Genomic DNA, 17,944 nt, shown 5'->3' with positions numbered 1-17,944 from the left:
ATACACAGAAACACAGGGAGGCTGCCAAATTGAGAAGACAAAGAAATATGACCCAAATGAAAGAATAGACCAAAACTCCAGAAAAAGAACTGACATGGAGACAGCTAAACTATCGGTTGCAGAGTTCAAGACACTGGTGATCAGGATGCTCAGAGAAATGACTGAGTATGGACACAAAATAAAGGAAGAAGTGAAGACTATACAAAGTGAAATGAAGAAAAATATACAGGAAACTAACAGTGAAGGGAAGGACACTTGGACTCAAATCAATGATTTGGAACAAAAGGAAGAAATAAACATTCAACTGGAACAGAAAGAAGAAACAAGAATTCAAAAAAACAAGAAGAGGCTTAGGAACCTCCGGAAAAATTTAAACACACCAACATTTGAATCATAGGGGTGCCAGAAGGAGAAGAAGAAATGAAAGAAATTGAAAGCTTATTTCAAAAAATAATGAAAGAAAACCCCCAATTTGGCAAAGGAAATAAACATACAAGTCCAAGAAGCTCACAGTCCCAAACAGTTGGATCCAAAGAGGGCCATATCAAGACACATCATAATTAAAATGCCAAAGGTTAAAGATAAAGAGAGAATCTTAAAAGCACCAAGAGAAAAGAAGAAAGTTTTCTACAAAGAGTTCCCATAAGACTATCAGCTGATTTGTCAAAAGAAACTTTGCAGGGAAGAAGGGGCTAGAAATAAGTATTTAAAGTCATGAAAAGCAAGGACCTACAATCAAGATTACTCTATCCAGCAAAGCTATCATTTAGGATGGAAGCAAATAAAGTGCTTCCCAGACAACATAAACTTAAAGGAGTTCATCATCACCAAGCCCTAATTATATGAAATGTTAAAGGGACTTCTCTAAGAAAAAGAAGATCAAAACTATAAACAGTAAAATGACAACACACTCACAACTATCAACAATGGAATCTAAAAAAAACAAAAACAAAAACAAACTAAGTGAACAACTAGAATAGGAACAGAACCAGATAAATGGAGATCACATGGAGGGTTATCAGCAGGGAGGGGGAGGGAGGAGAATGGTGGAAAACATGCAGGTAGTAAGAAGCATAATTGGCAGGTACAAAATAGACAGAGAGAGGTTAAGAATAGTATAGGAAATGGGGAAGCCAAAGAACTCACATGTACAACCTATGGATGTGAACTAAGGGGGGGATTGCTGGAGGGAATGGGGGTACTGGGCGGAAGGGAGCAAAGGGGAAGAATGGGACAACTGTAATAGCATAATCAATAAAATACACTTAAAAATAATCTAGGACAATCATAGGGTTAATTCCATTGTCTTGAGTATCACTGCCTTCATTTTCTGATGTACAGTGTCTTGCAAACTATTATTTCATTAATTTTAGGTATTTTTTGTTTTATGTAGCAGGATCAATCTGGTCCCTGTTTCTCCATCTTGGCCAGAAGCAGAAGTGTTTACTCCTATTTTAAATTGTAAGTATACATTCTTTCTGGGGAAAGGGTACTCACTGAGAAGAGCTATAATTACCTAGTTATCTAAAACCTAAGACTCTGTCCCTGGCCAGGTGACTTATTTGGTTGGAGTACCGTCCTGTGCACTAAAAGTTGTGGGTTTGGTCCCCAGTCAGGGCACATACCTAGGCTATGGGTTTGATCCCCTGTGGGGGTGCCTACAAGAGGCAACCAATCGATGTTTCTCTCTCTCTCTCTCTCTCTCTCTCACACACACACACACACACACATCAATGAAAATATCCTTGGGTAAGGATTTTTTTTTAAAGTAAGATTCTGATCCTACCCACAGAAGGCACCAGAACAAGCCTGTGAAAACAAAAGAAGGAGGTAGCCTTTGTTGCTGACAACATTGCTGTTTCTGTACTTCTATATGTAGGTAATTTATCCATATCATTCACTTATTTGGAGGATCCTTTTTGTTCTGGGTGTGAAACAGGCCAAGTCTAGATATAGAGACCTTATCATAATAACCAGCACACCCTTCCTTTGTGTAAGTTTATACGTATTTTATGTGTCAGTTCATATATTTTAAAAGAGCATTCATACTCAATCAAATCTTTTTTTTATTGTTGTTCAAGTACAGTTGTTTCCATTTCCTCCCCCACTCCTCCCACCACTCCAGCCATCCCCATCATTTACATCTTATTTGATCTTTGATGTCTGTAAGGCACTCAAATATTAGGTATTTTAATCTCCATTCACAGAAGTTAAATGATCTGCCTGATCACATCATTAGCTACTGTCAGAACAATGGCTGGCTCTCAAGCTTCCCAATTCCCTATCTGGGACTGTGTCTCCATATCCTGTGGCTTACTAATAGCCTACAAAGATAGGGTTGGTATATCTGGGCTATGTAAGGGAAGGCTCTGCCTATTAAATAGAAAGATGAACAAAGCAGAGACTAGAAGCGCCACTGTAGCAGCAATCCCACAGAGGTTCAGGGGAGCCATCTTCTCATAACATATTTTGATATAATGCAAAATTTCAGGCCCCAGCTGGATGTGAAAGTTTGTTTTCCTCCCTCCTAGCCATCATGCATTATTCATGTAAAGTGACCTCACTTACATGTCATAGGCACATTGTGATGACAGAAGCTCCTTTTGTACTGACATACAGATGGCCTTCTTTCCTGCTGCTCTAACTCAGTCTACTTTCCCTGCTTTATATAGCTGTCACTGGGACTGTCACTCCAGAGTGGTAATGAGCTAAAATGAGTGTTTAATCATTGCAGTTATCCCTCATTCTTGGCAAAGCCCTTGTGTACTCAGCCTTGTTGTTTGTCTTCAAAAGGAATCCTGTTTAACTCCTTGAACCCAAAGGTTCTGTTCTTCATTGCCCTGACCCTAAGGCTCTGCTAGCTGTCACATCAAGGATCTGGACACAGCCATAAGGCTGGCTGAGTTAGTTCTCCATTGATGGAAAAATGCTCTTACCTGGCTGACCCAAGTCACATGCTCCCTGACCCGAACCAATAGGAAATCTGACAGGATTACCTTAGAACCTCTCCTTGCCCTATCTGTTCATCCTTCCTGCCACACTTCTCTATTTCTTTAACTTAAAGATAATGCAATAAAATGTCTAAATATCTTCCTGGTATCCTGAAAATGTCCAGCTGCCAAAGAAATCTAAATATGCAAAAATTTCTTTAGAGAAAGTAGGAAATGATTGATGGAAGCAGATTCTAAAACAGGGAATCAGCAAAGAAAAAAGTACTGGGAATTGTCCTAAGAAGAATTTAATGTTAATAACCACCCACAGTCACTGAGTGTATGAGAAAGAAACTTCACAGGACTCTATGCTGGTTAATGGTGCATTGAAGAATCATCTTTGAATGATTTTTGTGGACTGCCAAGTGTGAGAATATGTATATATGATTCACTCATAACCTATTTTTAAAACATACCCTTATCTTAAAAATACTGTAAAGCCACCCTTCAAGATGGTGACGAGATAGGTGGGAGTTGAGTCCATTTCCCCCACGCACCAGTGAAACACCTAGCTGATCTGAGGAACAGAGCGAACAGCCAACGGTATTCTAACATATATGAAGATCGGAGACCAAAGATAGAGGACATTGAAAGATCTGATGGTAAGAAGAGTGCTTAAGGACAATAAGGTCCCTGGGACCAGCACGGGGACCAGGGCGGCTAAAGTCGCGGCCTGGGTGCAGGGTCTACTGTAGGATTCTTGAGAGAGCCAGGCTGGGCTGTGTGAGAGGCCAGGTTCTTGTTTGGACCAGGGGAGCTTAAATAGGAAGAATTTCTCCAAAAGAAAAAGAGAAAATAGAGGCACTCAGCAGCTAATTAGAGAACTCTCTGCAGCAGCAGGGGCCTCTGGCGCCCCTTCCCCCTCAGCCCCTGGACTGTGAACTGGAATAAGCAGCCCCAGCTCTCACCTGGAGCCCAGCTGGCGTGCACAAAGATTAGCAGACTGGGTGCCCACACCTGACACCTCGGGTGGGTGCGCACCTGGTACAGTGGCTGGCTGCCCCGTGCACAGGCCCAAAGCTGCGGATCACCTGCGCACCCCAGGCCCAAGGCGTGGATGGCCCGCACACCCCAGGCCCACAGCCGAGGATAGTCCCCGCACCCCAGGCCCAAAGCTGGGGATCGCCCGCACAACCCAATCAATGGCCTGGCTGCTGGCGGGCGACCACACCTAAAAGCACTGTTTCTGAACAACTCCTACCTAGCCCGAGTGCACAGAGCCCTGCAGGGCCTACTGGCTCTCTAGGACTAAGGCAGAATGCCCAGTAGAGGGGAGCGGCAGGGCTAGGGGACACTGTATTCCCGGGAAAGACTTGACCCAGGAGGCGGCTGAACTACCCCGTAGCAGCACCGAGAGCCCCTAGCATCTAAGACAGAAAAGAGCAAGAAGGTGGAGTGTGAGTTGCCCCTAATTGGTGCAACTCAAGGAGAGCACAACTGGCGAACTAAAGGTTTAGTGGGGAGCAGAAGGACCCTGAGGAACTGGACTGGAGGCTGAACAACAGCGAAGAGTGTGGCCCAGGAAGGGAGAAAAGTGAAACCAATCCTACCAACTACCCCCTCCCTTTTCACAGACAGGAAGACCAGCAGAACTAACCTGACCAATTTAAAGCCACCAGACGAATTTTTTTTTTCTTTTTTGCTCCTTTCGCCCTAAATTACTTCTTCCTTTCTGTCCTTCTTTCATTTTTTAATTCCTTCTTCCTTCCATCCTTTCCTTTTATATTCCGTCTTCCTGCCTTCTTTTATTTAGTGTTCTGTTTTTTGTTAAAATTCCTTTTTATCTTGCCTCTGATCTTTTTTATTCTTTCTTCCTTCCTTCCTTTCTTCTATTCCTTTTCTATTCACATTTTCCCTCCTTCCCGTCTCCCTTTTATTTTCTTTTTGCTTTTTTCCCTTTTTCCCACAGAAGAGACAATAAAACCTGGAGCACTGAAAATATAAGAGTTAGACAAAATAGACGCATAAAAGTCAGCGCAAGACCAGTGAGCATAGGAGATTAAGGAGACGGCACCACTGAATCCCATTGGCATTCACCAGAGAAGTTCATACCATAAACCCAGGGAGTCAGAAGAGATCAATTTAAGAAGCAGAGGTTAACAAGAAGAGTCTCACAAACAATGGGAAGACAAAGAAACAATCCCCAAATGAAAGGAAAGGAGGAAGCCTCAGAAAGAATGCTAACTGACAAAGAGGCAAGTCAACTCTCAGATACTGAGTTCAAAGCAATGGTCATCAGGAAGCTCACTGAGCTCACACAGAACTACGAGAAACTACAGGGAAACTACAATGAACTCACTGCAAACTATATCAACATGAAAAAGGAAATAGAAACTATCAACAAGGGCCAAGAGGAAATGAAGAATACAATTTCTGAACTGAAGAACACAGTAGAAGGAATGAAAAGCAGACTTGATGAAGCAGAATATCGGATAAGCGGGCTGGAGGACAAAGTAGAAAAAAACACCCAGAAAGAGCAAGAAAAGGAAAACAGGCTCAGAAAGAATGAAGAGGGAATAAGGGAAATGCAGGACAACATGAAACGTAACAATATCCGTATAATAGGAATTCCAGAAGGAGAAGAAGAAGAGCAAGAGATAGAAAACCTGTTTGAAAAACTAATGATGGAAAATTTCCCTAATCTGAGGAGACAAAAAGTCACCCAAATCCAGGAAACATACAGAGTCCCAAACAAGAGGAACCCAAAGACGCCCACTGCAAGACACATCATAATTAAAATGGCAAATTTCCAAGACAAAGAGAGGATCTTAAAAGCAGCAAGGGAGAAAAAGGAAGTAACATACAAGGGAGCCCCAATAAGGTTAGCAACTGACTTCTCAATGGAAACGCTCCAAGCCAGAAGAGAAGGCAAAAAATATTCCAAGTAATGAGAACCAGAGGCCTGCAACCAAGATGACTTTACCCAGCAAAGATAGAAGGCCAAATAAAGAGTTTCCCACACAAAACAAGTCTAAAAGAATACAGCTCCACCAAACCAGCTCTGCCAAGACATGCTAAAGGGACTGCTTTAAGGAAAGGAAGGAAAAGAGAAAGAGAGAGGAACACAGGTATGAAAAAATAGCAATGAATAGCTACCTATAGATAATAACCTTAAACGTAAATGGATTAAATGCTCCAATCAAAAGACATAGAATAGCTGAATGGATAAGAAAACATTACCCACACATATGCTGCCTACAAGAGACCCATCTCAGGACAAAAGACTTACACAGACTGAAAGTGAAGGGCTGGAAACAAATTTTCCAAGCAAACGGACAGGAAAAAAAAAGCAGGGGTAGCAATACTCATATCAGACATAATAGACTTCCAAAGAAGGGCCATAAAGAGAGACCCAGAAGGTCACTTCATAATACTCAAAGGAAGAATCCACCAAGAAGACATAAACATTGTCAATATATATACACCCAACATAGGAGCACCCAAATACATTAAGAAAGTCTTGGAGGACTTCAAGAAAGATATTGACAGCAACACAATTATAGTAGGGGACTTTAACACCCCACTATCAAAAATGGACAGGTCTTCCAAACAAAATATCAAGAAGGATATTGTGTCACTTAACAATACCCTAGATGAAAGGGACTTAACTGATATATAGAGAGCTTTTCATCCCAAAGAAGCAAAATACACATTCTTTTCAAGTGTACATGGAACTTTCTCAAAGATAGACCACATGATAGGACACAAAGCAAGCCTCAACAAATTCAAGAAAATTGAAATCATATCAAGCATCTTCTCTGACCACAAGGAACTGAAACTAGAACCCAACCCGAAAGGAAAAAACCCCAAACAGTCAAAATCATGGAGACTGAATAGCATGCTATTAAACAATGAATGGGTCAAGAACGAGATTAGGGAAGAAATAAAAAATTTCTGGAAACAAATGAAAATGAACTCACAACAACCCAAAACCTATGGGACACAACAAAGGCAGTCCTGAGAGGGAAGTTCATAGCAATACAGGCCTACCTTAAAAAGACAGAAACATTTCAAACAAACAACCTAACCCTACGCCTACAAGACCTAGAGGAACAACAACAAAGACAGCCCAGAGCAAGCAGAAGGAAGGAAATAACCAAGATCAGAGCAGAGTTAAATGACATAGAGACTGAAAACACAGTTCTCAGGATCAATGAATCCAGGAGCTGGTTCTTTGAAGAGATAAACAAAATCGACAAGCCTTTAAGTAGGCTCATCAAGAAAAAAAGAGAGAGGATCCAATAAACACAATCAGAAATGAAAGAGGAGATATTACAGCTGATACCACAGAAATACAAAGGATTGTAAGAAATTACTATGAAGAACAATATGGGAAGAAATTTGAAAACCTAGGTGAAATGGACACATTTCTAGAAAAATATAATCTTCCAAAACTGAATGAAGAAGAGGCAGAAAGCCGGAACAGAACAATAAGAGCAGAGGAAATTGAAGCAGTCATCAAAAAACTCCCGACACACAAAAGCCCTGGAGCAGATGGTTTCGCAGGAGAATTCTACAAAGCATTCAAGGAAGAGCTAACCCCTATCCTCCAGAGACTATTCGAAAAAACCCAAACTGATGGAAGACTCCGAAACTCTTTTTATGAAGCCAGCATCATCCTAATCCCAAAATCAGATAAAGACACAACGAAGAAAAAAACTTCAGGCCAATATCACTGATGAACATAGATGCTAAAATTCTCAAGAAAATATTGGCAAACCGCATCCAGCAATACATTAAAAAGATCATCCACCAAGACCAAGTGGGATTTATCCCAGGGATGCAAGGATGGTACAATATTCACAAATCAATAAATATAATACATCACATCAACAACAGCAAAGACAAAAATCACATGATCATATCAATAGATGCAGAAAAAGCATTTGATCAGATACAGCACCCATTTCTGATAAAAACACTCAGCGAAGTGGGAATAGATGGAGCATTTCTCAACATAATAAAGGCCATATATGAGAGACCTACAGCCAACATCACACTCAATGGACAAAAACTTAGAGCTTTCCCACTAAGATCAGGAACTAGACAAGGATGCCGTCTCTCACCACTCCTATTCAACATAGTATTGGAAGTTGTAGCCACAGCAATCAGACAAGAAAAAGAAATCAAAGGCATACAAACTAGAAAGGAGGAAATGAAACTGTCACTGTTTGCAGATGACATGATAGTGTACATGGAAAATCCTATAGACTCCACCAAAAAACTACTTGACCTAATAAATGAATTTGGCAAAACAGCTGGATACAAAGTCAATACTCAGAAATCAAAGGCATTCCTGTACAGCAACAATGAAACTGCAGAAACAGAAATCAGGAAAAAAATCCCATTTTATACAGCAACAAGAAAAATAAAGTACCTAGGAATCAACCTAACCAAGGAGGTAAAAGACCTGTACTCAAGAAAACTACACAACACTGAAGAAAGAAATTAAGGAAGACACAAACAAATGGAAGCATGTACCATGCTCATGGATTGGAAGAATTAACATCATCAAAGTGACCATACTACCCAAAGCAATTTATAGATTCAATGCAATCCCTATTAGAGTACCCATGACATATCTCACACACATAGAACAAACATTTCAGAAATTTATATGGAACCATAAACGACCCTGAATAGCTGCAGCAATTTTGAGAAAGAAGAACAATGCAGGAGGGATCACAATACCTGATATCAAACTGTATTACAAGGCCACTGTAATCAAAACAGCCTGGAACTGATATAAAAACAGGCACATAGACCAATGGAACAGAACAGAGAGCCCAGAATTAAACCCATGTCTTTATAGTCAATTAATATTTGACAAAGGAGGCAGGAGCATAAAATGGAGCAAAAACAGCCTCTTCAACAGATGGTGTTGGGAGATCTGGGCAGGTACATGCAAAAAATGAACCTCGATCACCAACTTATGCCATACACAAAATAAATTCAAGATGGATAAAAGACTTAAATATAAGTTGTAACACCATAAAAGTCCTTGAGAAAAACATTGGCAGGAAAATCTCAGACATTCCACGCAGCAACATCCTCACAGACACATCCCCTAAAGCAAGGGACATAAAGGAAAGAATAAACAAATGGGACCTCATCAAAATAAAAAGCTTCTGCAGGGCTAAAGAAAACTAAATTACACCAAATTACAAAGAGAACCAACAGTGTGGGACAACATATTTGCTAATGATACCTCAGACAAGGGCCTGATCTCCAAAATATATAAAGAACTCACACGACTTCACTCCAGGAAGACAAACAACACAATTAAAAAATGGGCAAAGGACTTGAATAGACACTTCTCCAAGGAAGACATACAGAGGGCCCAAAGACATATGAAAAGATGCTCAGCATCACTCGCCATCAGAGAGATGCAAATTAAAACCACAATGAGGTACCATCTCACACCAGTCAGAGTGGCCAATATAAACAAATCCACAAACAAATGTTGGAGAGGATGAGTAGAAAAGAGAACCCTAGTGCACTGTTGGTGGGAATGCAGACTGGTGAGTCCACTGTGGAAAACCGTATGGACTTTCCTCAGAAAACTAAAAATGAAACTGCCCTTTGACCCAGCAATTCCACTGCTGGGATTATACCCTAAGAACCCTGAAACACCAATCCAAAAGAACCTGTGCACCCCAATGTTCATAGCAGCACAATTTACAATAGCCAAGTACTGGAATCAACCTAAGTGCCCATCAGCAAACGAATGGATCCAAAAACTATGCTATATTTACAAAATGGAATTCTATGCAATAGAGAGAAAGAAGGAACTTATACCCTTTGCAACAGCATGGATGGAACTGGGGAGCATTGTGCTAAGTGAAATAAGCCAGGCGGTGAGGGACAAATACCATATGATCTCACCTTTAACTGGAACATAATCAACAGAAGAAAAAGGGAAACAAAATATAAGCAGATACATTGAAGTTAAGAACAATCTAACAATAGTCAGGGGGGAGTGGGGAGAGGACACTGAGAAGAGGGGATTACAGAAACTACTATAAAGGACACAGGGACAAAATCAATGGGGAGGGTGGAGGTGTGGGAGCAAGGTGGGTTCAGCTGGGGTGGTGTGGAGGGTTGGGGAGAAAAGGCACACAACTGTAATTGAATAACAATAAAAAATTAAAATAAAAAAAACAAGGAGCTTATACCCTTTGCAACAGCATGGATGGAACTGGAGAGCATTATGCTAAGTGAAATAAGCCAGACGGTGAGGACAAATATCATATGATCTCACGTTTAACTGGAAAATAATCAACAAAAGAAAAAAGGAAACAAAATAGAAGCAGAGACTTTGAAGCTAAGAACAATCTAACAATAGTCATGGGGGAGTGGGGATTGGACACTGAGAAGAGGGTATTACAGGAACTACTATAAAGGACACACGGACAAAATCAAGGGGGAGGGTGGAGGTGGGGGAGGGAGGTGGGTTCAGCTGGGGTGGGGTGGAGGGATAGGGAGAAAAGGCATACAACTGTAATTGAATAACAATAAAAATGTTTTTAAAATACTGTAATGCAAGACAATGTTGTTCATGCAAAGACAAGCATGAAATGATTTTTTATAAATATATACTACCAAAAAGTTTCTGAAGCAATCCATTTGTTGTTCAATAAACATAGCAGGGAGGCAGCCTCTACTCAAGGGATTCTCTTCTAGGTTTATATAAAACTTATCACTAAAAACTAGTTTACAACTTCAAGGCTTCACAAACTAGTTCTCACTCCCTTTCTTCACCTTGATTTCTACAGCTATAGTGTATTTGTCTATTTGGGTTTTTTTTCTCATTTGGACAGACATTCATGGGGAGATTACAGTAATTTTCAAAAGGAGTAATATATTAGAATTATCTGTGAAAAGTAAGACATCAGATAGCAGAGTCCTACCTCAGCTCTACAGCATCCAAATTTCTGGGAATAGGGCTCACTTTATAGCAACACATGATTAATGTATGTACCCTATTAAGAACTTTTAGATTAAAAGAGATTTGAAAAATTAGATAATTGAGTTTGTAGTTGTTTGTTATTGCTACTTTAACAAATTACCACAAACTTAGTGACCTGAAACAGCACAAATTACTATATTATGTAGTTCTAGAGGTCGGAAGTCCAAAATGGTTCTCTCTAAGCTGAAATCAAGGTGTGCATAGGGCTGTATTCCTTTCTAGGGGTTCTAGAACAGAATCCCTTGCCTTGTCTTTTGCAGCTTTCAGATACTAACTACATCCCTTTGCTTGTGCCCACCTTCCATCTTCAAAGCCAGCAATGGTTTGTCCAGTCTTTCACACGATGGTATCTTTCTGATTCTACCTCTTCTGCTTCCCTCTTCAACATTTAAGGATCCTTGTGATTACATAGTGCCCACTCATATAATCCAAGATAATATCTTTAAAGTCATCTCATTAGCAACCTTATTTCCATCTGCAAGCTTAATCCCACCTTGCCGTATAACAGTATGTTTAAAAATTCTAAAGATTAGGACGTGGACAACTTTGGGGGACCATTATTCTCCTTAGCACAGAGTTGATCTATTTTAATCACTTCATGTGGCAGTTGGGGCAAAAGAGACACAAATAACTAAAAGGACTAGCCAGTTAGTGGTAATAAGGTCCTCAAAGTTACCCTTTTGTTCATGTTATTCCTGAAATCTAATAACCAAATTCTGTCAAATTGGTACATATGACTCTAAACCAATTAACTCTGTCCTCTCCTTAAGTCAAGCCTACTTTGCCAAACTTCCTTTTTCCTTCCACCTGATGTTTTATAGATACATGCATATGTTCAAGTTATTTCCAGTTTCTAGCAGCCAATTAAAGGCAACTAGAAAGTAATAGCTAATCTAGGTCGAGCCACTCCCAAAGTCCCAGTGGGATTTGAAATGAATCCTGTGTCCTGTGATTAACCATGCATATTAGAGGATTCCTATGCTTTCTGAAGTTAAGAAGTCTGAAAGGAAGTTCTGACCATTATTCCTAAAGCATTGCCTGGACTCTATCTACCCCATGCTTTCCTCTGGCAGATGCTTTCATTATCCCACAGGGAGAATCCCACTCCTATCTCTTTATCCCAATCAAACTTTAATAATGATTCCAAGATGAAAATGTAGAATTGATCCAATTTCTACTTTTATAATATTGAAATTTCGTCCTTATCTTTGATTTCTCTCTTCATCTCTCTCACTCACTCTTTTTTGCTTAGCCATCTTTCAACTTGCCATTTCTCCCCCAGGCTAGAATACTGCCTTGCCCAAACAGATGCTCATTTAATACTTGTTGAATTAATTAATGAATGTTTGAATGAGTGAATGGATGAATGAATGGACTATCTAAATAGCTTAATATTTGGCTCCTGTCTCCAGTTTCTCTTCCTTCAAACACATCCTTCTTACTTCTGCCCAACAGATCCTCTTTAAACCAAGATTCAGACTGAGTCGTTTTCCAGCTTTGGTTGCCTACAAAATAAAGTCCACATTTCTTAGCTAGACATTTAAAACCATTCAAAATTAACCTCCTAACAAACTTTCCAGCCTTGTCTCCTACTGCACTAGCTCTCCTCTAATACTCTCCATTGTCATTCTGTAGTGACAGCTCATGCTCTTGAATCTCTTCTTACAACCTGTTCTTTATGCCCTGCTGCTTCATACTTACATTTTTCACAACTTGGAATGCATGTCTATCCTTCCCAATCTCCATGGTATAAGCCTCAAGCTTTCCTCAAGTTCTAGCATTTGAGCTATTTTCTCCGTGAATTTTTCCCAAAGCACTCTGCACGCTCCTGTCCATTATGCAGGTCTTACTCCTTTTGTATTCTCCACAGGATTTTGTACTAAGTACAGACTAATATACATTTACTAAATAATTGCTGATTTAATAATAGAGTAGTACTTATATTGTTAATGGTTTCTGAATCATAAAAAGGTTTATATTTTTGGCCTTATATTACGCTGATAGAAAATAGTGTTAAATATATGTTAGGAGGATTTTTCCAAAAGCAAGAAGCTTTTCAGTCAACAACTGGTTAATCAGAAAAGCCAATTAACCAGAAGATCTATTCCTTGCTCTCAATTACACACACCAATGGAGGGAAGCAGTGAGGCAGATGATCTAACACAGTAGATAGCCAAAAACTCTGCCTGTTGGCTTACAGTCTCTCCCCCTACATGCACACACTCCTCCTTTCTCTGCCCACTGTATTACACCCCCTTGGCCTCTAAGCAGATTCATTATCCTGATTTTGCTTGGCTTGAGCTATGCAAAAATGATTTTGAATTCTCTGCACACACATTTATTTACCTGATTTGTACTGGCCACCTCCTATCACCCAGCCACTCAGCAAGGCCCTGGATGAAAGAAGACAGAGATAGGGTAGGAGGGAGGGAGGGAGTGGGGGGGGAGAGAGAGAGAGAGAGAGAGAGAGAGAGAGAGAGAGAGAGAGAAACTATACATAGTCCTTGCCTGGAAATTATTCATAATTTTTAAATAAAAGAAGTTTGCAATCTAGTTCAGCACTGAATTTTTTCAGCCCCAACACACCAAAGTATGCAACCCATCCTCATCAACTGCAATTGCATAGAGAAAAAAACAGAGAGACATGAAATATCATGATATACTAAGGGAAAGTTAAGAGCAAAATGTCAAGCTTTCTCTGTAATCTGGATAGTGTACTTAGGGGAAGTTGAATGTAGAATGCATGGGGGTGGGTGTAGAAAAAGCAAGATGGAAAGGCTGGTTGAGGCCAGATTTTTGAAAAGCCTAGTAAGCCCAGCCAAGACATTTGGACTTGATCCTAGAGGCAATAGTGAACTGAGAAAGGAAATGACATTGCATAATGGCAGGGGTGACTGCAGAGTCATGGGAAGGATCTAGCAGCCCTGAGTTAATCATTTGAGCCACAGAATCTACAGAGAATAAGTAAATCTGAGCATTTAAAGGTATAATTCCCTTTTTAAGATAACTTTTTTTGAACTTCTACTACCTAAAGGATTTAGACATGTGATCTCTAGTAAAGAAACAATAAACAAGTTCCTAGCACAGTGCCTTTCACTTGACATGCTTTCAGTCAGTGACCAATAAATTCAATACAATGAGAGATGAGGCTTGATAAGATATGTTAAGCAGACCCAGGGCAGAGCTATAAAAGGCCCACTGAGGGACTTTATCTCCCTGGTGCTTATCATAAAGTGAAATCTTATACTCAGAAACTGAAAGTAAATCATGTTCAAAATCCCCTGCCTAAAATTATTAAGTGGGCTCCTTGCTGCAATCAGGATTAAGCCCAACCTCTTTAGTTAGGGCTAAAAACTTTCCATGATTTTGTCGCCACCCTACTTTCTGTGCCTGCTCTCCTAATATTCCCTAACACAAAGCCTGTACTATAACTACATGGCCCCCAAATTCATACTAAAGAAATGTCAATGCTTGTCTAACCATAGACAGGCTCTGTAGTCTAGATAGTCTTGATTTTCTCTCAGGAATGCTGTGTGGTCCCTATGATAACCAATTATTACAGTGGTCTTTAAAAATGCAAAATGAGAATCACAATGTCTAGTGTAGTAGTGGTTAGACCTCAGAATTAAGCCAACACTTGGACTCATTCTTATATCAACAACTTGGCTTGCCCAGTTCTAATGAATGGGTAATGTCTCAATGCCAAAGGCAAAGCTTGCATTATTCTTTAAATTCCAAAGGACAAAACTACAAATGGGTAGAGCCCTTGGTACACCTGCTACAGCATGCATACATGATTAGAATCAATTTTAATGATTTTGTATGTGTGCTTATCCCTTGGAAGACAACCATGCAGAAAGATGCCTGAGCTGGAATGAGTTTGAAGTTATTTAATGATTTGGAATGTATCCATTAATTTGTAGTATTCCAAGTAATGATTTTAGGTTATATTTATGGTCTTTCAAAGTGCTCCATAATAACAAGTCAACTCATCACACTCTAAGTTAAATTTTAAGATAGCTATAATACATTTTGAGCATCTGAAACTGAGGGTCTGTATGGATTATTAAATTTAGTTTTAAATCCTAGCTCTAAAAATCATCTCTGTCTCTCCCTGTCTCTCTCTGTCTCTCTCTTTCTCAATATATATATGAAGGGGATATACACACACACACATACACACACACACATCTTTCATTGACTTAGCCTTTCCCCCAGATAATCAGCAGCCCTCAAGTAGAAGACAGAAGACAATATATATCCAGGACCTGACTAATGCTCACATGGCTTGGACCTGTGCCATGCTGGGGGGGGAGGGCTCCGCCCACAGGGCACCCCCGTTCACCACAAATGAGAATAAGTCTACCAAGACATGATTTTCTTGGGGAGGAAAGGTGGCTGATCTCTCAAAGGAGAAGGGCCAAGAGCGTGTTCCTCAATGGGCTTTTATTGGGCTTATTTGCATAGGAATAAAGGGTGTATACATAAAGCTCATCAATCATTGTTAGGCAGTAATGATAAAATGATAGATAACATTCAAAGAACTATGAGGGCTTATTCTGAGTCAGGGTCAGTTAGCTAAAGGGCCACAAAACTTTGGGAAACAAACTCATTTCATACTTGGACCCTTATCAGAAAATTGAGGGTATTAGGAAAGTAGGTTTCGCAGGATTTTATGTATTCTTTCTTAGGCCCGATCATGCCAGGGAACCTGCCCTTTCCAGCACAGAGCCGCACCCAACTCCTGTGTTGTTTCAGGCTTAAGGCATTGTTTCAGGCTTAAGTCAGGCAGGGGATGTAAGGCAGCCAAGAGATTAGGAGACTTCTTGCAGACAGAATGAGGACTCAGGCTATGTTAAAGCCGAGGGGTGAGGGTCCATCACCCCCTTTTTCTTTAGCCCCCCAAGTCCTTCCCTGAGGGCCCCTTCACAACCATGCCTGTCTTAGGTCGTCCCTCCCTTGAGGAATCTTACCTGTCATTGGCTAACCAGTCATCTGCCCAGCACCAAGCAGGGTGAAGTGAAAGGGGGCAGAGGTGGGACCTCTGCCAGGGAGGTGAGCTTTATCTCCTTTATGGCTTACAGTCCCAAGGACTTTTTACTCAGCCTTAGCCATGAGGGGTTACAGTTTCTGAAACCAGACAGGGCAGTTCCCAACACCATGCTAAAGAAAACATCTTGACCTAAGTTATATTGTCACCACACACACCAAAAAAGATAATTATGTCAAGTGATGTGAGTGTAAACTTACCTTAATATTGCAATAATTTTGCAATTTATACATGTATCAAATCATCACATTATATATCTTAAACTTACATAATGCTATATGTTAATTATCTCATAATAAGGCTGAAATAAATAAACACATGAAAACAAAAGTACCAAACTCTTTACCATGCTGTTGAGGCCCTGCATGATCTTCCCTAAACTCTAGGATTTCTGTGCTAAAGGCCTAGAGAGCCAGGGCTTAGATGGTTGCAGAACAGCCTACAAAGAGCATAGACAGCCAGACCAACATAAAGTAGATTATCTGTGAAAGTATCAGTAAGAGATGTTTGAAGGAGGGATTGTAAGCAAAAACCCAGAGAGTGATCATTGTTAAGGGGTACATGACCTTTAGGGGCTAAAAAATGAATGAAAAGTATTTACTTGAGTAGAGATCACCTTTTATTTTGCCTTGAGTGCATCTTCAAACTTGGTATAAACACACCCCTCTACTTGCATGCTGGATCCCATTCCATTTTGCCTAGAATTCTAATCCTGTAAGTATGCCTTCTCCTGTAACTATGCCCTCTCCTGTAACTTCAGATTCTCCCTCTTTAGTGGATTATTCTTATATGAATACAAACATGACATAGTATCTCCTGTCCTTACCAAAAAAAAAAAAAAAAAAAAAAAGCCTTGGCTTTCCATCTCCTTCTATATACAATCAATTGCCCTGATCCCTTTTCCAACACCATTTCTTCAGAGTGGTATATCTCTCCATCTCTGCTCCATCACATCCATTCTCTCTTCTATCCACTCCACTCAGGCTCTATCCACATTATGCCACTGAAACTTCTATGGTCAAAAGCATCAGTGACATTCATGTAATGACATTCGATAGTTGTTGTTTTTGCTCTTACGTTACTTGATTTCTCAGTAACAGTTGATTTATCTGTTAGCATAGTTGGCCACTCCCTTCCCTTTAAAATACTTTTTTCATGTGCCTTACTTGATAATATGCCCTTGGTTTCCCCCCTACTGGTTTCTTCTATTCAGCCTTCATTGCTGGATCCTCCTCTGCTAAACCTCTAAATGTTACAGTGTCTAGTGTCTTAATTCTCTGTCCTAGACACCATTCTGTAATATATCTACACTTTGTCTAATCAATGTACTTAGGATTCTCAAATTTATATTTCCTAAACCACTATCTGACATTTGTATTTGCATATTTGATAAGCATTTCAAACTTAAATTGTCTAAAAAGAACTAATAATCCATTTATCTTCCCCTCTCCCTCACCTTCCAAATTACTTACTGGTCTTACCTATTTTGGAAAGCACTATTACCCAAAATACACAATGGGCAATCCAAAATCTAGGAGTTATTCCTAATCTACTCTTTCCTTCACTGCCAACCCCAGCATCCAGCCAATGAGCAAGTTCTGTCGAATTAACTTCTCTGAACTCATTCATACCACTCTCCTATTGCTTAGCTTCTGTGTTTCATTGAATGTGCCCTTCGTTTTGTCTTCAAAATGCCAACCTGCCTTAGAACCTTTGCACCAGCTATTCTTTCCTAAAATGCTCTTCCTCCTGATTTTCACATTTCTGTCTTGTATCATTCAATTCTAAGCATAAATGTTACCATGTCAAAAAAAAAAAATCTGTCTCAGGCAGCTGGAGTGGAGAGGACTCATAGCAAGATGACTGGGCAGTCCCACATTTGTGTGTGGATAAATCAGGAGGAACAACTGGGGAGAGAGACAGACTGCACAACCC

This window comes from Desmodus rotundus, chromosome X (assembly GCF_022682495.2).
Source record: "Desmodus rotundus isolate HL8 chromosome X, HLdesRot8A.1, whole genome shotgun sequence".
Classification (NCBI taxonomy): Eukaryota; Metazoa; Chordata; class Mammalia; order Chiroptera; family Phyllostomidae; genus Desmodus; species Desmodus rotundus.
The sequence above is the reverse complement of the archived record's forward strand: the minus strand, read 5'-3'. Positions refer to the sequence as shown.